General features: G+C 40.1%; 2 pseudogenes; both read right to left on the bottom strand.

Moving 5' to 3' along the window:
* Positions 1 to 903: 903 nt before the first annotated feature.
* On the bottom strand, positions 904 to 1,863 carry LOC115505177 (annotated as a pseudogene).
* An 11,282-nt stretch (positions 1,864 to 13,145) lies between these two features.
* On the bottom strand, positions 13,146 to 14,106 carry LOC115505170 (annotated as a pseudogene).
* Between the last annotated feature and the right edge of the window lie 10,177 nt (positions 14,107 to 24,283).

Below are 24,283 nucleotides of genomic sequence, written 5' to 3'. Positions count from 1 at the left end.
AAAGATGCATTATTGCAAACTAATCACAGAGGGTTCCAGGGCCCTCTGCTCTTGCAGATGTGATCTCCTTCCAAGGTGGATTGACATAAAGCCCTGGAAACTCATCTATCAATTCTGATATGTTCAATGGTTTTCCTCCAAAAGGAGATAATCTAATATATCTGTATATATATAAATATATACTATAAAGATATTGCTTTAAACCCATAGCAAAAGCATTTCACATTGACTTAAGTAGCTCCTCCTATCACATTAAAAGTACTCAATATGCTATATTAGGTATATGTTCTTAAATATCACAATCGGGGCACTAGGATGGCTCAGTTGGTTGACCATCCAACTTTGCCTCAGGTCATGATCTTGTAATTCATGGGTTTGAGCCTGCATTGTGCTCTGTGCTGACAGCTCAGAGCCTGGAGACTGCTTCTGATTCTGTGCCTTCCTCTCTCTCTCTGCCCCTACTCCCCCATCCCTCAAAAAATGAATAAACATTAAAAAAATTAAGAATCCATGGGATGAAGTTTAATGAGAGGCCTAAACAGTTTTAGAGAAATACAGAAGAGGGGTGTCTGGGTGACTGAACCAATAGGCGCCCCACTCTTGATTTTGGTCCAAGTCATGGTCTCAAAATTTCTGACATTGAGCCCCACTTCAGGCTCTGTGCTGATAGCATGGACATGGCTTGTGATATTCCCTCAATCTCTCTTGCCCTCACCACTTGCTGTTACTCTCTCTCAGAATAAATGCCTTAAAAGCTACGGAAGAAATACTTGTGCATAAAGTATGAAAAATTTCTAGCAACCGAATACTGTAGAAAGATAAACTGCAGACTGTCAGCCTCTGAACTGATACAAATATCATGATCTAGGTCTTCCAGGGTTTTAAGCCCTGTTACTCAAGTCTTTATCTTGAAACAAAGAATCCTACATGCAGACAATGTCTCTCGGCTAAAGAGATTTCTCAGGGCTTGCTTGATGTCTCTGTTCCTCAGACCATAGATGAAGGGGTTCAACATGGGCGTCACCACCGTGTACATGACTGAGGCTATGGCACTTGCCCTGGAGTTTTGTGCAGCAGCAGAACTCAGATACACCCCAAGGCATGTGCCATAGAACAAAGAGACCACTGAGAGGTGAGACCCACACGTGGAAAATGCTTTATACTTGCCCCTCACTGATGAAATTCTCAAAATGGAAGTGACAATTCTAGAGTAAGAGAACAGGATACCAGTGAGTGGAACAACACCCAGAAGTCCACTTACCAAATACACTGCCAGGTCATTGAGGAACCTATCAGAGTAAGCAAGTTGGATCACCTGCTTAAGTTCACAGAAAAAGTGAAGGATTTCCAGATCTGTGCAAAAAGAGAGTCGCAAAATCAGTAAGTCAAGTAATAGAGAGTAAAAAAACCCAATAACCAGCATACCAGGAGCAGGATGCCACAGAACTTGGGGTTCATGATGACCATGTAGTGCAGTGGCTGACAGATGGCCACAAACCGGTCATAGGCCATCACTGTCAAGAGTATGTTATCTAATACTCCAAAAAGCATGAAAAAGTACATCTGGCTGAGGCAGCCTTCGTAGGTGATCACTTTGCTCTGCGTCTGGATGTTCAGCAGCATCTTTGGGACGGTGGTGGAGGTGAAACAGATGTCTGAAAAGGACAGGTTGGAGAGGAAGAAGTACATGGGCGTGTGGAGGTGGGGGTCCGTGATAATGGCCAGGATCATGAGCAGGTTCCCAGTGAAGGTGACCAGGTACATGGACAGGAACACCCAAAAGAGAAGTGACTGCAGCCCCCCCTCATCTGAGAGTCCCAGGAGAATAAATTGTGTGACACAGGTTTGATTTCTTTCTTCCATGTAACTGATGAAAACAGCTGGAACAGAGACAAGAACATTGTAAAGACACCAGCAGTGATCATAGCATTGAAAGAAATGCTTTGTTTTCAACACACTTCACTCATTAATTCTTACACATTCCCTACCAATCTAGAATATGTACCAGAAAATTTCAGGGACTCTCAAATGCTCCATGTTTTCCATGAGTCTGAAACTGTTCACAATTCTTGTTCTGAATCAAAACAATTTCAGAGCAATGTTCTCCATAAATTTCCTGAGATCTTTTTTTTTTCGCCCAACAAAATTTAACAAAAATATCTTGTAACAAGTAATGTTGAAAGCATTACAAAAAGTAGTGATGGGTGTTTGCCCTTAACAACACTGAGTCTTAGATGTTTATGTGTGTGAAGAGGGAGGAATAGAATATTAATAAATGAATAAATGATGTTTTAAGTGGTGGTTACAACTAATAAGTAAAATAATTCAGGAAAAATTAGTCTAAGTAGAAGGGAAACTTGCCAATATGTCAAGTCGATCAGGGGCTTCTGACCTAGAAAACTAAGGGATATATGAACCTTCCCAATTACTTTGAGAAAGCCAGTTAAGCCAGAGAAATCACATGCAAAGGCCTTCAGTCAAGAGCTCACCCAAAACCATCAGGCAACATCAAAGAAAAAGTTGTGAGCAGAGCAGGTAACACAATGGGAGTACGTGTTGGATGCAAACAAGAGAGAAGAGCTCAAAGCTTCCTGCATCTTTAGAAACATTCTAAGGCAGTGGACACTACAGTTCAGTGTCGTTTTTATTTTATATGTTATTATAATGTCTGTCTACAACACGGTACATTTTTGTAATGTATACTAATGGAACATAATTCATTCCTCCATAATTCTCTGTCTTTCTCTCTACCTTTACTCTAGGTCTCCAGTTGGTGTAATTTCTGTAGTTTTTACCTCATAAGACAGCTTCAGCTTGCTACAAATGCTTAATATGTGTGTACTTCACTGATAAATTCTCTTTGTTCTACACACACACACACACACACACACACACACGTGGGTAGGGAAAGCAACAGAGAGAGAGTTCTTCATTATTGTGGTACCGTGTACTCTTGCAGCTGAAGCACAACTTTTTAGAAATCATGGGATGGGCTACGCCATTAGTCAAAGAGTTTCTTTCTCTGATGAGAATTGCATTTTGTTGTAGGCATTCCAGTAGAGTAGTCACGGCTACGAATCACGAGAACCACCCAGAATTAGAAGAATTACCATTAATCTTTCTCAACTGCTTCCAAAAAATTCAAATGGAAAATACTTCCTACTTTAATCGTTCAGGCCACCATTGCACTGTACCAAAGCCAAGAAGAGACATTGCAAGAAAAGAAAGTACAAAATGATATTCCCAAAGAATATTATGTGAAAATCTTCAACTAAATAGTACTAATTCAAGCATAGCAGCCTTTGATCAGGATGTAGAAAAAGATTATGCATCCTGACCAAGTGGGATTTATTCCTGGAAGGCAAGGATGGTTTAACTAATAAATTTCCCTTGGTGTAATACGACAGGTTAACAAAAAGAAGGATAAAGGCATATGATTATCTCAACATATGGTAATAAAACGTGACAAAATGGTGCATACCTTGATAGTAATAACAGTCCGGAAACTATGAACAGAAGGATAGTTCCACAACACGAAATAGGTCATATATGAAAACCCACCTCTAAAATCTTTCTCAACAGTGAAACACTGAGAGCAACCGCTAAGATGAGGCAAGAGAAGCATGTCTGTTTCATACCTTTTATGCAACATGGCATTGCACGTTCCAGACAGAGCAACTAAGCAAAAAAAGAAAGAAAAGTAAAAGGAAACAAAAGGCATCAAAATTAGAATGGAAGATGTAATATGATTTCTCTTCCCAAAGAAGGTGATCTTATTTTTAAAAAAAAAGATAGCATTAAAAACAAGAAAAACCATTGGAGTAATAAACGAATTCAGCACTTTTGCAGAGTGTAAATCAAAGCAAACATAAAACTCAGGTGGCTGATGGAATCCTAGAATGGAGTGGATCATGTGGAAAAGAAACAATCTAACTCTATTACAATTGTATGAGACAATCTCAGTGAAACAGGAGGGCAAAAAGAAGTGCAGAAAAACAAGATCTGGGGAAAAAGAAAAGACCGTAAAACCGGACATAAAAGAAATTGCACAGAAGCACTGCTCTACACTTGATAAAATGCATCCCGTGGGGTATTGTTAACGATGCTGATACTTCTGCACATGTTAACTGAAGTTGAGCATGTAAGGAAATGGAGAGTAAATGGTGGGAATGAGGTATCACATGTGATGTGATATTTTACATGTAAGCAAGGTGTCATAGCTCTTATAATCCTTTGGTGATTGGAGTTGGTGCCATCAGTATGAACTTGCTTTAGCTTATATAAAAATACAGAGGGTTACATATAGACTCATGTATGGATGTCTGCATATACACAGAGTAGTAAGCACTCCTGTGTCCTTGACAGGTCAATCGAGGACATATAGAGACCCTGGTAGCAATAAGCCACCAGACACCAAGATCTTGAATCTCATCCCATGATCCGATAAAATAAAACAGGGCTCCTCGCAGAAATGACTGCTTGTAGGGCTCAGAGGAAAATACAGTAAGCTCAAGTTGAAGCATCTTTTCCTGTAAGACTGCTACCCCCAATAGTCAAGAATGATAGGGACATGTCAGCTAACTGAAGAAGCTCCCCAATGCAAAGTAAGACCAATTAGAGCACCAAAATAAAGTAGTATTGAGTTATAACCCAGGGCATATAATGTAAATACTTGAAAAATAAATATGGAAGCCACAATATCAAGTGCAGAAGAAAACCAATGATTTACAGAAATATTCTACTCTTAAGGAGGTGTGTGAGATAACTCACCCTACTTTAAGATGGGGCTGCATAGAAAGTCGCTACAGGAGGACAGGATGGAAAGAAAGGACAAAGAGAAATCTGACAAAGCCTGTCACAGCCGGCATCAATAGCAACCCCAATGAGAAATAGTCATGTTGACAGTGTGCACCCTTGATGTCACGAGATGAACATGGCAGTTTCCCTCTCTGGTCTTCCGGTCCAACTTCCACAGTCCCAGTATAGTCAGGAAAAAGAGAATAATAAGGTGTGTCCAAAAGGAGATTATTTTACAGAACACCTGACCAGTAGTCCTCAGAACTATCAATCGCTTCAATCATAAAGCAAGCCTGAGACGCAGTCACTATGTGTGGAGGCTCAGGAGATAAGAGAATTGAAACTAACATGTGGAAGAGATAGGCTGTGATCAAAACAGCAGAAACTGGGGAGGGAGCTTATGATAACTCCCTGATCTATCACAGCAAATTGTTTCTGTAAATGTACAACTGTTCAAATATTAAAGGGGATGGAAAATGAGAGATATTAATGAAATGCAAAGCTTTGGAAGCACTGAGCTCTGAGCGTGAAGAGCTCCAGGCTCCATTATTTGCTGTGTATAAGCAGTATCACTGCTGTTGCTTTCCATCAATAAAATAAAATAATGATACCACAGAAATAGTTTGGGAAACATTTCAATAACTTGATGACTATAGATATCTGGCATTGTTTCTAGTAAACATTTAAGAATGAATAAAAAAATCCATCTGAGGTTTTGTATCCACGATTGCCACCCCCTCAGAGACCCGTCTTCCCTCCCCTCCCATACTTGTGGTGCCATTTGTATCCCTAAATATGCTTCTCACACCCTGAATGCAGCAATATTTTTTTCCTCACAGTACTGGGTCATTTTTACATGGAGAGTACCTGTTCATAGTTAATCCCCTGACATAAAGCCTGCACATACTCTTTACTAATTTCAGAGTTAAATTTCAACCCTCCAGCCAAAACATACATTTCTTTGGTCATCTGACTGATGCCTACCCAGCCATGTACGGGTTCATTTTGCAGATTGTAGACCCTGCTCCTGATTGTTGATGAGACAATAAGGAGTATTTCTAATAACAGCAGCACAACTTCCGCTTTACTTCATCTCTAATTTTCCCCCTCTGCTGTTTCTCCCTGGACTTCTCACCTCCCTTATCCCTTGGAAGGACCCCAACACTAACGTCAAGGCTAAGTACCTATAAGCTTGTCTATGAAGTGTTCACTGACTCCCATGAAAGAGTCCTCTTTTTGAAAACAATTAAGAATAAAATAAACAGTCAACTTTGGGGGATCTGCTTCCCCAGATTTCAATGCAATTTCACATTATAACATTAATTTATTTTTACATCTCTCATTCTGTTTCTACAGTGAGTACCTTGAGAAAAGAAATACTGTCGTAGTCATTTATTTAGTCCCAGAATACATGGTACTGTCTACCATACATAAGTTTCTGAAAAAATGTTTCTTGAATGACTGCTATTAACCACTGTTTCAATAACAATAAACAGTCACTCCCAACAATGGAAGAAGCAGCAATAAAAACAGAGGAAAGACTGTTGAGAGATGAAGGCCCATTGATAAAACACTAACCTTGGAGGAGACGGATCAGGGAGAAATGGTTTAGTGTATCCAGAGTTGCCCTCCAGAATCAAAGCCTCATGGGCAGGGCTTGATATTACTAAACTCTCCTTAATTTATTGTCCCTGTTGAGGCCCCCAAAATAACTACCAATACAAGGGGACCCTCCCATCATAACTCATTTCCCCAGGACTTCTGAAGAGGCCATGGCTCACCCAGATGTTAGCACAGAACAGCAGGAGATCAATGACCCAGTCTCTCCCATGGATGAGTGATGTGGTTGGGAGTTATATCCTTAGGAAGGGAAAAGACATGGCCCCACTCATGAAGGTTCTGGAGGACACAGCTATGTGTTCATATCACCTGAGGTTACAAGAGTCGACTTCATGGGTGCAGCAAAGGCATTTTAATTTCTGTAGCTGTAGGGAATGAATTCCCATGAGTCTCATTAATGAGATATTCTTTTGTCTCTCTTCCCTTTATAAGACTTGGGTCTCTAGCGCTAGGAGAGAAAAGAAGAATGCAAACTTATCCCATTGTTGGTATGGGGACACAGACTTGGCATTCCCAGATTGTCTCTTATCCCATTTTAACTCTCTTATCCCAGAAGGAGGTTCCCTGTCTTTAGAGGTTCTCATTAATAAGCCATAGCCACTGTAGTAACTATCCAATTTTGGTTTTGAAGAATTCTGTGTATCCTAAATCTCTTCTTTCTCCCATCTGTACCCCTTCTGTTAGCTCACAATCATGGAACCCCCAGGCCCCGCAGTGCTTCTCTTTTCTTCCTGTTTCTCATTCTCCTTCAATGTGGGCAATATCTTTTTAACATCACTTGACCATTTGCTTTTGGGCATCCTCTAAACCGCGCATTAGCAGCTGTGGGGCAGTAGGCACTAAGCAGTGGTAGGAGGAAGACAAGTGTAAGAAGGGTCCCTTCTATTGAGGAGCTCACAGTCTCAACAGGACAAGAAACATAAAAATAAATGCAAATTTGCCATTTGCAGTGACGTGGATGGAGGTAGAATGTATTATGCGAACAGAGATAAGAATCCGAGAAAGACAACTACCATATGATTTCGCTCATATTGTAATTGAATTAACAAACAATGAACGTGTGTGAAGGGGGAAAGAGGAGAAAGGGAAAGAGACCACAAGAGACAACAATAGTCAGATGGAGGAAGGTGGGAGGGAGATGGGCTAGCTGAGTGTTGAGTTAAGGAGAGCACTTTTGATGAGCACCCAGTGCTGTATGGAAGTGATGAATTACTGAATTCTCCTCCTGAAACCAGTATTGCACTCTATGTTAACCACCTAAAATATAAATTTGAAAATAAAATAAAACATACATGAATGAACTACGCTGAAAGGGCACTGACACATGAGAAAAGAATACAACCCTAGTCAACTTTTCCAGAAGAGTTGAGTGAAGGCCGCACAAACAAGCTTCTCTTTGTCCCAACTCTTGATGAGGGAGAAAGGGATAAGGCACTCCAAGAGGAAGTATCTGGGCAGCCAATGTGGGAAATACTTCATACTTGCTGGCCAATAATCAGGGGGCAAGTATGACAATTCAAACATGACCCTGAGCAGTTAGCCTGCAGAGAGCAGAGATGCTTGTACTTTTGCTACAGGTTTGACACATACTTATGAAAATAGTGGAGTTTCAGTGCAGATTTCATGAGATGTCGAGGATCAAGTTCTCCCTGTGGAAAACTCACCATACAATCAGGTTAGACACAGACTCTTGATATGACAATAGTCAAAAAAAATGTAGATGGAAAAATAGGGAAGGAATGGACACTTTTAAAAGGTGAAAAGAATAATAAATATTATGTAAGAATGCAATTGGATGGACCTAGAGGACAGAGTGCCGAGTGAAATGAGCCAGCCAGAGAAAGACAAATACCATTTGATGTCACTCATATGTGGACTATAAGAATTAAAAGAAAGGACCAAACAAGAAAAGACAGACATAAACACAGACTCTTTAACACAGAAAACAAACAGGTGGTTGCAAGAGGGAATGTGGGTGGGGATGGGTGAGATAGATGAAGGTATTAAGAATACGCTGATGTCCATGAGCACTGAACAGTGTATAAAATTGTTAAGCATTACATTGTACACGTACAATTGTACATTGTACATTGTACATTAATACAACACTTGTAAATTACACCTCAATATAATAATGCCCAGGGAAGGGAGAAAATATGGTTTTCAGATTTACCACATTATAATTTCAAACTTGTCTGTTTTCAACAACAGCGACAAAAACAGAAATATAACTCAATGGAAAACGAGGGGCCCCTGAAATAAACTCACATATGATGATTGAATGATTTTTGCCAAGAGTGCCAGGACAGTTCAGTAGTAAATAGACAGACTTTTCAAGTCATGGTGATGGAAAACCTGGGTATCCCCATGCAAAAAGATGAAGCTAACCCTTCTGTCCACCATCTACCAACATGACTCGAAATGGATCACAGACTGAAGCATAAGAAATATACCTATAGGCACTTAAAAGAAAATACAGAGGTACATCTTTATGACACTAGATTGGACAAAGATTTCCTGCTTAGAACACCAAACACACAGGCAATTAGAGAAGCAATTATTTTGGCAGAATTAAAATTTTTGTGCATGAAAGGGCACACAGTGAAAAGGCAACCAACAAAATGGAAAAAAGATTGACAAAGCACATACCTGGTAACAGATTAATATCCAAAATATGTAAAATTTTTCAAAAATTTCACAGCAAAAAAACCCAAACAATTCAATTTTAAAAAGCCAATCCTTTTGGGGTGCCTGAGGGGCTCAGTCGGTTAAGTGTCTGACTTCGGCTCAGGTCCATGATCTCATGGTTTGTGAGTTTGAGCCCCACGTCAGGCCATGTGCTGTCAGCTTGGAGCCTGGAGCCCACTTCAGATTCTGGGTCTTCCTCTCTGTCCCTTCCCCGCTCATCTCTCTTCTCTCTCTCTCTCTCTCTCTCTCTTCCTCTCAAAAAGAAATAAACATTAAAAAAAATTTTAATGAAATCCTTTATTTAAATTCCAGTTACTTAACATACACTGTAATATTAGTTTCTGGTGTACTATACAGGGATTCAATGCTTCCATAATAAAAAAACGTTAAAAATTTTTTAAAAATAGAAACAACCAGTGTGAGTAATGGTTTGGGAAAAAAAGGGAACCCTCTGGTATTGTTGGTGGGAATCAAAACTGGAGCTGCTACTCTGGAAAAGAGTATAGAGGTTCCTTCAAGGCATCAATAAAGCTTCCCCACAATCCAGTAATTGCACTACTGGGTCATTACCCAAAACATACCAAAAAAAAAATTCAAAGGGACACTTGCACCTCTATATTTATAGTAGTATCATTTACGATAACCAAATGGTGGCAGCAGCCCAAGTGTCAACCAATACGTGAATGAATAAAGAAGATACGGTACATGTAGACACACGATGGAATATTTTTCAGCCAGTGAAAACAAAAATGACATCTTGCCTTTGGCATCAGGTCCACGGACCCAGAGACTATTACTAAACGAAATCAGCAATTCAGAGAAAGACAAATACCATAGGAGTTCATGCACATGTGGAATTTAAGAAACAATACAAACGAGCAAAGGGAAAAAAGGCAAACCAAGAAACAGACTCTTAACTAGAGAACCAACTGATAGTTACCAGAGGGTGACGCGTGGGGGATGGGTGAAATAGGTGATGGGGATTAAGGAGTGTCCTTGTCATGATGAGCACCAGGTGTTGTACGGAAATGCTGAATCACTATATTGTACACCTGAAACTAGTATTACACTGTATGTTAACTGTACTGGAATTAAACTTTTTAAATAAATTTAAAAACAAAAGTAATGGTGAAAGAAAAAGAACATGGACTATGGACTCAAATAGACACTTCTCCAAAGAAGATCGAGGCATGGCTACTTAGACGCACAACATGACTAATCATTAGGGAATGCAAATCAAACCTACAATGTGATTATAGTATAGTATAATGGGTACTAGAATGCCTACTAGAATGCATACTAGAATGTATAGTACGGTATAATGCGTACTAGAATGTCTATTGTTAAAACCCAAAACAAAAAATAACTGTTGGTGAGGATAAGGAGAAATTGCAACCTGGTGGCACTTGCTGATGCCAATGAAACGTGGCACAGCTACCATAGAAAAGATTGTGCCAGTTCCTCAAAGTGTAAACATAGAATGATCACCTTTGTTCACAGTCACCAAAATGTGGAGACAGCCTGAATATCTATCAACAAACTCACGGATGAACAAAGTGTGGTGAACACATAGAGTGGAACATCATTCAGCCTTTACAATGGGTGGAATTCTGGCACAGGCTACAACTTGGATGAACCTCACAAACATTATGCTAACTGAAAGAAATCCAGCACAAAAGGACCAATATTATACAATTATACATATATGAGATACCTAGAGTGAACAGTTTTAGAGACAGAGGGTAGGGTGGTGGGAGACAGGGGCTGGGCAAAGGGGCCATACAAACTTAATATTTCAAGTAGACAGAGGTTCATTTTGAGAATATGAGACAGTTCTGGAGGTGGATAGAGGTTGCTCAACTGTGGGAAAGTACTTAAGGCCCCATAAGTATATTTCAAAATGTTTAAAATAAAAATGTTATGTATATTTCACCCTGACCAAAAAAAAAAGATGAAAAAAAGAGAGACATACTTTAAAAGAATTTTAGGGGTGCCTGGGTGGCTCAGTCTGTAGGCATTCAACTCTTGATTTTGGCTCAGGTCATGATCTAACAATTTGTGAGTTTGAACCCCCTATCAGGTTCTGCACTAGCAGAGTTTAGTTTTTCCACGCAAAAATATAATGGGCAGCTTACTAAGGGCACATCCGATTTGTGTAACTAAAAATATAAGCTAACCAAAACCAAGAAAAAAAAAAACAAAAACACCATCTCCAATGATCATGAAGAAAAGATTGACCTGAGTCACCACAATGAAGGGTCATAATCTCTACCGGACTATCAGTCCTGAGTATGTTCACTGCCCAGATCTTCGATTGATGGAAACATTTACACCTGATGGAGGGCTGTAAAATGGCAACAAATGCTTTACATTTCCTCCAAACCCAACCCAAAGGCTCTGAGATGATGGCACTGGCTAGCTCATAATGGTTCATGAGGACTGTGGTGTCAACTAAAATTGACACCTTGATATTGGGCAAAATGAGAGCAATTATCCCATAGAAACTGGCAAATGTTAAGAAGAGTAAGCTCTCTTCTTAATCCTTTCTTCTCATTTTCCTTTCTTCTTGCTTTCCCTGTTCTTTTCGTCTTTGCTTCTGAGAGACAGTTCCATGAACATTTATCTGCATACTAGTGTTTGGAGGGACCTGTGGACGTTTCGCTGGAAAACTGTGAACCAGGTAATAGGAGATTACCGTTATGGCTGACAATCCAAGTGGTGGCTTCCGGGGTCAGGTGATAAGGAGACATTCATCTTACTCTGTCTCACACAACACAGGTTAGGTCCATGAGTGTATCCTGCTCACACTGCCTAATTTCTGGGATGTAGCATTAGAAAAGATGGCGGTGGCAATAGGCAGAGTAGCCATATTGTGTGTGAGATCTGTGAAGAGTCTATTAGGGTAGGAGGTGCTGAGGGAAATCACAGGACAGCGTTGCTGCCTACCAAAACATTAAAGGAAAAATAATAATGCATCCCTGGAAACCACCAAGAATGACACCATCAAGGCCGGAAAAATCAGGAGTTGCAATTCTATTACCTTCACACTTCATTTATGTTTTGGACTGTGTGAAGGAAAACTAATGATTGCGTCCTGAAGGTGGATTATTGTAAACTAATCACACAGGGTTCCAGGTGCCTCTGTTCTTGTAGATGTGATTGCCTTCCAAGCTAGATTGACATAAAACCCTGGAAACTTGTATACAACCTCTGATATGTTCAAAGATTTTCTTCCAAAAGCAGAGACGCTAACAAATACCTGCTTTCAACCCAAAGAAGAAGCATTTCACATTTGCTCCACTGCTTTTCCTATCACATTATAAGTATTCAATTTGCTGTATTATGTCTATGTTCTTAAATATCCATGCAATGGGGGCACGTGGTAGCGCAGTTGGTTGAGCGTCTGACTTTGGCTCAGCTCATGATCTCACAATTCATGGTTTAAAATCCTGCGTCTTGCTCTGTGCTGACAGCTCAGAGCCTGGAGCCTGCTTCTGATTCTGTGCCTCCCTCTCTCTCTGCCCCTCCCCCACTACTCTCTCTCTCTCTCTCTCTCTCTCTGTCTCTCTCACTCTCACAAACACACACACACATCCACACAGAATATGAATAAACAATAAAAAATATTTTTAAACCCATGCAATGGAATTTAATGGGAGGTGTAAAAACTTTTTAAAATGCAGAAGACAGGTGCCTGGGTGGCTCAGTCAGTTGAGCGTCCAACGCTTGATTTCGCTTTACCTCAAGATCTCATGCTTTCTGAGATTGAGCCCCACTTCAGGTTCTGCGCTGACAATATGGACACAGTATAGGATATATCTTCAATCTGTATCTGCTCCTCCCACACGCTCTTGCTCCCTCTCTCTCAAAATAAATAAATAAACTTTTAAAAATTTCAGAAGAAATGTTGCTTATAGTGTATGAAAAACTTTTAGCAACTGAATACTGTAGAAAGATAAACTGCAGATTGTCAGTCTCTGAATTGAGTTAAATAACATGATCTAGGTCTTCTAGGGTTTTAAGCCCTGTTATTCATAGCTTTATCTTAAAACAAAGAATCCTATATGCAGAGAACGCCCCTCTGCTAAAGAGTTTTCCCAGGGCTTGCTTGATGTCTCTGTTCCTCAGGCCATAGATGAAGGGGTTCAGCATGGGTGTCACCACCGTGTACATGACTGAGGCTATGGCACTTGCCCTGGAGTTTTGTGCAGCAGCAGAACTCAGATACACCCCAAGGCCTGTAGCATAGAACAAAGAGACCACTGAGAGGTGAGACCCACACGTGGAAAATGCTTTATACTTGCCCCTCACTGATGAAATTCTCAAAATGGAAGTGACAATTCTAGAGTAAGAGAACAGGATGCCAGTGAGTGGAACAACACCCAGAAGTCCACTTACCAAATACACTGCCAGGTCATTGAGGAACCTATCAGAGCAAGCAAGTTGGATCACCTGCTTAAGTTCACAGAAAAAGTGAAGGATTTCCAGCTTTGTGCAAAAAGAGAGTCGCAAAATCAGTAAGTCATGTAATAGAGAGTCAAGAACACTCAGTATCCAGGATCCCAGGAGCAGGATGCCACAGAACTTGGGGTTCATGATGACCATGTAGTGCAATGGGTGACAGATGGCCACGAACCGGTCATAGGCCATCACTGTCAAGAGGAAGTGGTCTAATCCTCCAAAAAGCATGAAAAAGTACATCTGGCTGAGGCACCCTTCGTAGGAGATCACTCTGCTCTGCGTCTGGATGTTCAGCAGCATCTTTGGGATGGTGGTGGAGGTGAAACAGATGTCTGAAAAGGACAGGTTGGAGAGGAAGAAGTACATGGGCGTGTGGAGGCGGGAGTCCGTGATAATGGCCAGAACCATGAGCAGGTTCCCAGTGAAAGTGACCAGGTACATGGACAGGAACGGCCAAAAGAGCAGAGACTGCTGTTCCCCCTGGTCTGAGAGTCCCAGGAGGATAAATTCTGTAACATGAGTTTGATTTCTTCCTTCCATGTAACTGATGAAAACAGCTGGAACAGAGACAAGAGCATTGTAAAGGCACCAGCTGTGATCATAGAATTAAGAGCAATGCTGTGTTTTCAACATGATGCACTCATTAATTCTTACACATTCTCTACCAACCTAGAATACGTACCAGAAAATTTCAGGGACTCTCAAATGCTCCATGTTTTCTGTGAGGCTGAAACTGTTAGCAGTTCTTGATCCAAATAAAAAAAACATAATTCAAAACAATGTTCTCCTCCATAAATTTCCTGAGACTTTTTTATTCACCCAACAAAATTTAACAAAATACCTTATGACAAGTTTGGTTGAAAGCATTGCAAAAAAGTAGTGATGTGTGTTTGAACTTAACAAGACTTAGTATTAGGGGTGTGTGTGTGTGTGTGTGTGTGTGTGTGTGTGTGTGTCAGAGGGAGGAATATAATATAAATAAATGAATCAATGATGTTTCAAATGGTGGTTACAACTAATAGGTAAAATAATTCAGGACAAAGGAGTTCTAAGTAGAAGGGAAACCTGTCATTGTATCATGTCTAATAAGGGGCTTCTGAGCTGGAAAACTAAGGGATATGTGACCCTGTGTATAACTTTGAGAAAACCAGTTAAGGCAGACAAATCGCATATGCAAAGACCTTGAGTCAAGAGCTCACCCCAAATCATCAGGCAACATCAAAGAGAACATTGTGAGCAGAGCAGGTAACACAACAGGAGTAGGAGTTGCATGTAAATAAGAGAAGAACTCAAAAACTCCTGTATCTGTGGAAACATTCTAAGGCACTGGACACTACAGTTATATATGTTATATATGATGTCTGTCTACAACAGGATACATTTTATGTAATGTAAACAAATGGAACATAATTCATTTCTCCATAATTCTCTTTCTCTCTTCCCTTACTCTAGGTCTCCAGTTGGTCTAAATTCTGCATTTTCTATTGCATAAGACAGCTTCAGGTTGCTGTAAATACTTAACGGGTGTGTACTTCATTGATAAGTTCTCTTTGATCTATACACACACATACACACACATGTGGGTAGGGAAAGAGACAGAGAGAGTTCTCCATTATTGTACTACTGTGTATTCTTGTAGCTGAAGCACACTTTTTAGAAAGGAGAGGACAGGCTACACCATAAGTCAAAGAGATTCTTTCTCCTAGCAGAATTACAGTTTGTGATTGTAGGCTTTCCACTGTGAAAGTAGGCTTTCCAGTGGAGTAGTCATGGTTATGGTACACAAGAACCACACAGAATTAGAAGAATTAACATCAATCTTTGTCAGTGTCTTCCAAAAAAAAATCAAATGGGAGACACTTCTTACTTTATTCCATCAGGCCAGCATTGCACTGATACCAAAGTCATGAAAAGACATTGCAAGAAAAGAAAAGTACACAACAATATTCCCAAGGAATATACATGTGAACATATTCCAGCAATGCAGCCTTTTGATCATGGTGTAGAAAAGGATTATGCATCATGACCAAATGGCATTTATTCCAGTAAGGCAATAAAACTCCCTCAGTGTAATACACCATATTAACAGAATAAAGGGTAACATAAGTATGTCCACAGATGGTAAATAAAATGTGGCAAAATGGAGCATTCCTTAGACTGACAGCATTCAAGTAACTAAGAATAGAAGGAAACTTCCACAACACGAAATAGGTCATATATGTAAACCCACCTCTAAAATAATTCTGAAAAGTGAAACACTGAGAGTGACCCCTAAGATAAGACAGGATAACCATGTTTGTTTTCATACCCTTATATACAATGTGGTATAATGCAGGTTCTAGACAGAGCAACTCGCCAAAAAAAAAGAAAAAGAAGGAAATAAAAGGAATCAAAATTAGAATGGAAGGAGTAATATGATTTATCTTTAAAAGAAATTGATCTTATTTAAAAAAAAATTGGGGGACTCAGAGGGGAAGATGGCAGCATAGGAGGACGCTGGGCTCACCTCGTCCTGCTGATCGCTTAGATTCCACCCACACCTGCCTAAATAACCCAGAAAACTGCCGGAAGGCTAGCAGAACAGACTCTCCAGAGCCAAGTGTAGACAAGAGGGTAGGAAGGGCAGAGAGGCGGTGCATGCTACATGGACTGGTGGGAGGGAGCCGGGGTGGTGGAGGGGCAGCCCGCCGGGCAGAGCCCCTGAGTCTGACCTGCAGAAGCAGAGGGGCCAGACTCCATGAGTTCTGGCAGCCAGCGGGACTTAACATCTGGAATGTTAAAAGTCAACAGCTCTGCTCTCTGAGAGCAGGGAGGGCGAGAGGACGCTGGGAGGGAGAGTTGTTGAGCCCCAGAAGACAGAGCTCAGCTCGCAAGGAAACAAAGGCGCTGGCCAGTGCCATCTCCCTCTCCCATTCCCCAGCCGAAATTCCAAAGGGAACCAGTTCCCATCACCGAACTTTTTTCCCCAACAAATGCCCAACACTGTGCTTCTGTGGATTCCATCCTCCAATGGGGTTTGGCCTCCTCCTGGTGCTGCGGGACACCTCCCACAGGGACTACTGACAGCAAAGCGAGCTAAGCCTGCCCCTCCCATCTCTGTGCACCTTGCGGATCCACCCCGGCTAATACACCAGATCCCATCGAAGCAGCACCACAAGCCTGGCAGTGTGCAAGTAGCCCAGACAGGGCCACACCACTCCACAGTGAGTCCTGCCCCTGGGAGGGGGGAAGATAAGGTACATACCAGTCTGACCGTGACCCCAATGGTGGGCTGGGGGCAGACCATCGGGTCTGACTGTGGCCCCCGCCCACCAACACAAGTTACTCTGGACAGCACAGAGGAAGAGCCCTGCAGTTCCCCGCCACCCCAGGGACTACCCAAAATGACGAAATGGAAAAATTCTCCTCAAAACAAACTCCAGGAAGTAGCAACAGCTAACGAATTGATCAAAAACAATTAACCAATATAACGGAACAAGAATTTAGAATAATAGTCATAAAATCAATCGTTGGGCTTGAAAAAATGTACAGAGGACAGAAGAGAATCTATTGCTACAGAGATCAAGGGACTATGAAATAGTCATGAGGAGCTAAAAAATGCTATAAATGAGGTGCAAAATAACATGGAGGTGGCCATAGCATGGATTGAAGAGGCAAAGGAAAGAATAGGTGAATTAGAAGATAAAATTATGGAAAAAGAGGAAGCTGAGAAAAAGAGAGAAAAAAATTCAGGAATATGAGGGGAGAATTAGAGAACTAAGTGATGTAATCAAACCAACAATATCTGCATCATAGGAATTCCAGAAGAGGAAGAGAGAGAGAGAACGGGCTGAAGGTGTACTTGAACAATCCTAGCTGAGAACTTCCCTGATCTGGGGAAGGAAAAGGGCACTGAAATCCAAGAGGCACAGAGAACTCCCTTCAGACGTAACTTGAATTGATCTTCCACAAGACATATCATAGTGAAACTGGCAAAATACAAGGATAAAGAGAAAATTCTGAAAGCAGCAAGGGATAAACGTGCCCTCACATATAAAGGGAGACCTCTAAGACTCGTGACTGATCTCTCTTTTGAAACTTGGCAGGCCAGAAAGAATTGGCACGAGATCTTCAGTGTGCTAAACAGAAAAAATATGCAGCCAAGAATCCTTTATCCAGCAAGTCTATCATTCAGAATAGAAGGAGAGATAAAGGTTTTCCCAAACAAACAAAAACTGAAGGAATTCATCACCACTAAACCAGCCCTACAAGAGATCCTAAGGGGGATTCTGTGAGTGAAATGTTGCAAGGACCACAAAGTACCAGAGACATCACTGCAGCATGAACCTACAGACATTACAAGGACTCTAAACCCGTATCTTTCTATAATAACACTAAATTTAAATGGCTCAATGCTCCAACCAAAAGACATAAGGTATCAGAAATGGGTAAAAAAAACAAGACCCATCTATTGGCTGTCTACAAGAGACTCATTTTAGGCCTGAGGACACCTTCAGATTGAAAGTGAAGGGATGGAGAACTATCTATCATGCTACTGGAAGTCAAAAGAAAGCTGGAGTAGCCATACTTATATCAGACAAACTAGACTTTAAATTAAAGGCTGTAACAGAGATGAAGAAGGGCATTATATAATAATCACAGGGTCTATCCATCAGGAAGAGCTAACAGTTATAAATGTCTATGTGCTGAATTCAGGAGCCTCCTAATATATAAAACAATTAATCACAAACATAAACAACCTTATTGATAAGAATGTGGTGATTGCAAGGGACTTTAATACCCCACTTACAACAATGGATAGATCATCTAGACACAGGATCAATAAAGAAACAAAGGCCCTGAATGATACATTGGATCAGATGGACTTGACAGATATTTAGAAGTCTGCATCCCAAAGCAACACAATTTACTTTCTTCTCGAGTGCACATGGAACATTCTCCAAGATAGATCACATACTGGGTCACAAAACAGCCCTTCATAAGTATACAAGAATTGAGATCATACCATGCACACTTTAGGACCACAATGCTATGAAACTTGAAGGAGGTTAAAGAACACCCTACTAAAGAATGAATGGGTCACCCAGGCAATTAGAGAAGAAAATTTAAAAATATATGGAAACAAATGAAAATGAAAATACAATAATCCAGGGGCGCCTGGGTGGCTCAGTCAGTTAAGTGTCTGACTTCGGCTCAGGTCATGATCTCACAGTTCGTGAGTTCAAGCCCTGCGTCAGGCTCTGTGCTGATGGCTCAGAGCCTGGAGCCTGTTTCAGATTCTGTGTCTCCCTCTCTCTCTCTGACCCTCCCCCGTGTCATGCTCTGTCTCTCTCTGTCTCAAAAATAAATAAGCGTTAAAAAAAATTGTTTAATAAAAAAAAAAAGAAAATACAGTAATCCAAATGCTTTGGAATGCAGCAAAGGCAGTTCTGAGAGGAAAATACATTTCAATCCAGGCCTATCTCAAGACACAAGCAAAATCCCAAATACAAAATCTAACAGCACACCTAAAGGAAATAGAAGGCAGAAACAGCAAAGACACCCCAAACCAGCAGAAGAAGAGAAATAATAAAGATCAGAGGCAGAAATAAACAATATATAATAAAAAAAAAAACCATAGAGCAGATCAATGAAACCAAGAGTTGTTTTTGACAAAAAAAAAAACAAAATTGATAAACCTCTAGCCAGGCTTCTCAAAAAAAAAAGGGGGAGATGACCCAAATAGATAAAATCATGAATGAAATGGAATTATTACAACCAATTCCTCAGAAATGCAAGCAATTATCAGGAATACTATGAAAAATTATATGCCAACAAACTGGACAAACTAGAAGAAATGGATAAATTCCTAAGCACCCACACACTTCCAAAACTCAAACAGGAAGAAATAGAAAACTCGAACAGACCCATAACCAGTGAAGAATTGAATCAGTTATCAAAAATACTCGCAACAAATAAGAGTCCAGGACCAGATGGCTTCCCTGGGGAATTTCTACCGACATTTAAAAGCAGAGATAATATCTGTCCGTCTCAAAGCTGTTCCAAAAAATAGAAAGGAAGGAAAACTTCCAGACTCATTCTATGAGGCCAGCATTACTTTGATTCCCAACCAGAGAGAGGACCCAGCAAAAAAAGAGAACTACAGGCCATTATCCCTGATGCATATGGATGCAAAAATTCTCAATAAGTACTAAAAATCAAATTCAACAGCATATAAAAAGAGATGATTCCCATGATCAAGTGGGATTCATTCCTGGGATGAAGGGCTGGTTCAACATTCGCAAATCAATCAACGTGATACATCACAAAAAGAAAAGAAAATAAAAGGAACCGTATGATACTGTCAATCAATGCAGAAAAAGCATTTGACAAAATTCAGCATCCTTGCTTAATAAAAAACCCTAGAGAAATTCAGGATATGAGGAACATACTTAAACATCATAAAAGCCACTTATGAAAAATCCACAGCTAATATCATCCTCAATGGGAAAAAGCTGAGAGCTTTCCCCCTGAGATCAGGAACGAACACGACAGGGATGTCCAACTCACCGCTGTTGTTTAACATAGTGCTGGAAGTGCTAGCATCAGCAATCAGACAACAAAGGAAATCAAAGGCATCAAAATTGGCAAAGATGAAGTCAAGCTTTCACTTGTTGCAGATGATATGATATTATACATGGAAAATCCAATAGACTCCACCAAAAGTCTGCTAGAACTGATACATGAATTTGGCAAAGTCACAGGATACAAAATCAATGTATAGAAATCAGTTGCATTCTTATACACTAATATGAAGCAACAGAAAGACAAATAAAGAAACTGATACCATTCACAATTGCACCAAGAAGCATAAAATACCTAGGAATAAACCTAACCAAAGATGTAAAACATCTGTAAGCTGAAAACTATAGAAATCTTATGAAGGAAATTGAAGAAGATATAAAGAAATGGAAAAACATTCCATGCTCATGGATTGGAAGAATAAATATTGTTAAAATGTCAATACTACCCAAAGCTATCTACACATTCAATGCAATCCCAATCAAAATTGCACTAACATTCTTCTCGAAGCTAGAACAAGCAATCCTAAAATTTGTATGGAACCACAAAAGACCCCGAATAGCCAAAGTAATATTGAAGAAGAAGACCAAAGCAGGAGGCATCACACTCCTCAGACTTTAGCTCTACTACAAAGCTTTAATCATCAGACAGTATGGTATTGAACAAAAACAGACACATAGACCAATGGAGTATGATAGAGACTCCAGAATTGGACCCACAGAAGTATGGCCAACTATCTTTGATAACGCAGGAAAGAATATCCAATGGAAAAAAAGGCAGGTCTCTTTAACAAATGGTGCTGGGAGAACTGGACAGCAACATGCAGAAGAAACTAGACCACTTTGTTACACCCATTCACAAAAATAAACTCAAAATGGATGAAGGACCTGAATGTGAGACAGGAAACCATCAAAACCCTAGAGGAGAAAGCAGGAAAACACCTCTCTGACCTCAGCCACAGCAATTTATTACTGACACATCTTCCAAAGTCAAGGGAATTAAAAACAAAATTTAACTATAGTAACCTCAAGAAGATAAAAAGCTTCTGCACTGCAAAGGAAACAATCAACAAAACTAAAAGGCAACCAATGGAATGGAAAAGATATTTGCAAATGACATATCGGACAAAGGGCTAGTATCCAAATCTATAAAGAGCTCACCAAACTCCACACCCGAAAAACAAATAACCCAGTGAAGAAATGGCAGAAAACATGAATAGACACTTCTCTAAAGAAGACATCCAGATGGCCAACAGGCACATGAAAAGATGTTCAGCGTCGCTCCTTATCAGGGAAATACAAATCAAAACCACACTCAGGTATCACCTCACGCCAGTCAGAGTGGCCAAAATGAACAAATCAGGAGACTATAGATGCTGGAGAGGATGTGGAGAAACGGGAACCCTCTTGCACTGTTGGTGGGAATGCAAACTGGTGCAGCCACTCTGGAAAACAGTGTGGAGGTTCCTCAAAAAATTAAAAATAGATCTACCTTATGACCCAGCAATAGCACTGCTAGGAATTTACCCAAGGGTTACAGGAGTGCTGATGCATAGGGGCACTTGTACCCCAATGTCTATAGAAGCACTCTGAACAATAGCCAAATTGTGTAAAGAGCCTAAATGTCCATCAAATGATGAATGGATAAAGAAATTGTGGTTTATATACACAACGGAATACTACTTGGCAATGAGAAAGAATGAAATCTGGCCTTTTGTAGCAACGTGGATGGAACGGAGAGTATGATGGTAAGTGAAACAAGTCACACAGAGAAAGACAGATACCTTATGCTTTCACTCTTATGTGGATCCTGAGAAAGTTAACAGAAGACCATGGGGGAGGAGAAGAAAAAAGTTAGGGAGGGAGGCAAACCTTAAGAGACACTTAAAAACTGAGAACAAAGTGAGGGTTGATGGGGGGTTGGAGGGAGGGGAAAGTGGGTGATGGACATTGAGGAGGGTACCTGTTGGGATGAGCCCTGGGTGTTGTATGGAAACCAATTTGACAATAAATTTCATATTAAAAAAAAAAACATTAAGGGGCGCCTGAGTGGCTCAGTCAGTTGGGCGTCCAACTTCAGCTCAGGTCATGATCTCATGGTTCATGGGTTCGAGCCTCACATCAGTCTCTGTGCTAAAACTCAGAGCCTAGAGTCTGCTTTGGATTCTGTGTCTCCATCTCTCTCTACCCCTCCCCACTCATGCTCTGTCCCTCTCTCTCAAACATAAATAAATATTTTTAAAATTTTTCAATAAATAAAAATGAAAGTAAGAAAGCATTAAAAACAGGAAAAACTCTTAGAGTAATAAATTCAGAGTATAAATTAATGCAAACATTATGTGAATATAAATCAATATAATAATATAGTAAATCAATATATATTATATATAATATAATAAATGTATTACAATATTATTATATTATATATATTATATATGTAAATATAATAAAATATAATAAATCAATATAAATCTGCATAATGCAGAATTGAAATCAATGCAAACATCAAACCCAGGTGACAGATGGAATCTTACACTGGAATGTACATATGAAAAAAACAATCTAACTATATTACAACTGTAGGACACAATCTCAGTGAAACAGATGGGCAAAAAAAGTGCAGAAAAACAAGACCTGGAAAGGAGAAGAGTCTGTAAAACTGGACATGAAAGAAACTGCACAGAAGCACTACACCATTCTTGATAAATGTGTCCCAGAGCATACTGTTAACAATGCTGATACTCCTGCACGTGTGAACTGAATTGAACACATAGGAAATGAATAGTAAATGGTGGGAAAGAGGTGATCACATTGGCATGGGACTTCACATGTAAGCAAGGTGGAGTAGCTCTTATGATCCCTTGGTAATAAATTAGTTTTAGAGCCATCACTATGAACTTGCTTCAGCTTATATAAAAATACGGAGGGTTACATACAGATACATGTATGGATGTCTGCATATACACAGAGTAGTAAACACTTATATGTGTCTTTGCCAGGTCAGTTGATGGGATATAGAGAATCTGGTAGCAAAAAGCACAGCAGGTACCAAGATCTTGAATCTTATCCCATGATCCAATAAAATAAAACAGGGCTCCTTGCAGAAATGACTCATTGTAGAACTCCAGAGGAACATACAATAAGCTGAAGGTGAAGCTGAAGCATCTTCTCCTGTAAGACGGTAATGAAATGATACCTCCAAAGAGCCAAGAATGTTGGGACATGCCATAGTGACATATCAGTAACTGAAGGAGCTCTCCTTTGACAAAGCTGAAACAATGTGAGCAATAAAATAAAGTAGTATTGGGTTATAACACAGAGTATATAATGTAAATAATTGAAAAAAATATGGAAGACACAATCTCCAGTGTAGAAGAAAACTAATGATTTACAGAAATATTCTACACTTAAGGAGGTGTGAGATAACTACCACTACTTAAAGATGGGGTTGTGCATAGAAACTTCCTACAGGAGGACAGGATGGAAAGAAAGGGGAAAGACAAATCTGACAAATATCATGTCAGCCAGGACATCGATATCAACACCAATGAGAATAGTCATGTGATAATGTGTACCCTTGAGGTCAGGAAATGAACATGCCTCTTTCCCTCCTCCAGTCTCCTTGTCCAACCATCTGTGGTCCCAGTCTTCTCATTAAGAAGAAGAAGAAGAAGAAGAAGAAGACGAAGAAGACGAAGACGAGGGCGGCAGCTCAAAAGAAGATTTTTTCACAGCACTCCTTAGCACTATCAATTGCTTCAAGAACAAAGGAAGACTGAGGAAAAGTCACTGCATGTGGAAGGTCAACAGATAGGACGATTAAAGTAACATGTGTAAGAGAGAGGATATGTTCATAACAGGAGAAAATGGAAAGGAGCTTATGAGGACCGTCTGAAAAAATCACAGCAAGTTGTTTTTAAATGTACCACTGTTCAAGTACGAAAGCCGATTAAAGTTAAAATTATTACTGAATTTTAAAAATCTTGGAAACACCGTGTTCTGAGTTGTCCCAAGAGTCTGGTAGGTGCCCTGTATGACCAGTGTCGCTGCTGTCAGTACATCTTCCCATCAGTAACATTAAATAATCATACCACTACAGTTTTTGAAATGTTTCAATGAAATAATGACTATACGGTATCTGCATTGTTTCTAGTAAA

This window comes from Lynx canadensis, chromosome A2, assembly GCF_007474595.2.
Source record: "Lynx canadensis isolate LIC74 chromosome A2, mLynCan4.pri.v2, whole genome shotgun sequence".
Taxonomy (NCBI): domain Eukaryota; kingdom Metazoa; phylum Chordata; class Mammalia; order Carnivora; family Felidae; genus Lynx; species Lynx canadensis.
The sequence above is the reverse complement of the archived record's forward strand: the minus strand, read 5'-3'. Positions and strand labels throughout refer to the sequence as shown.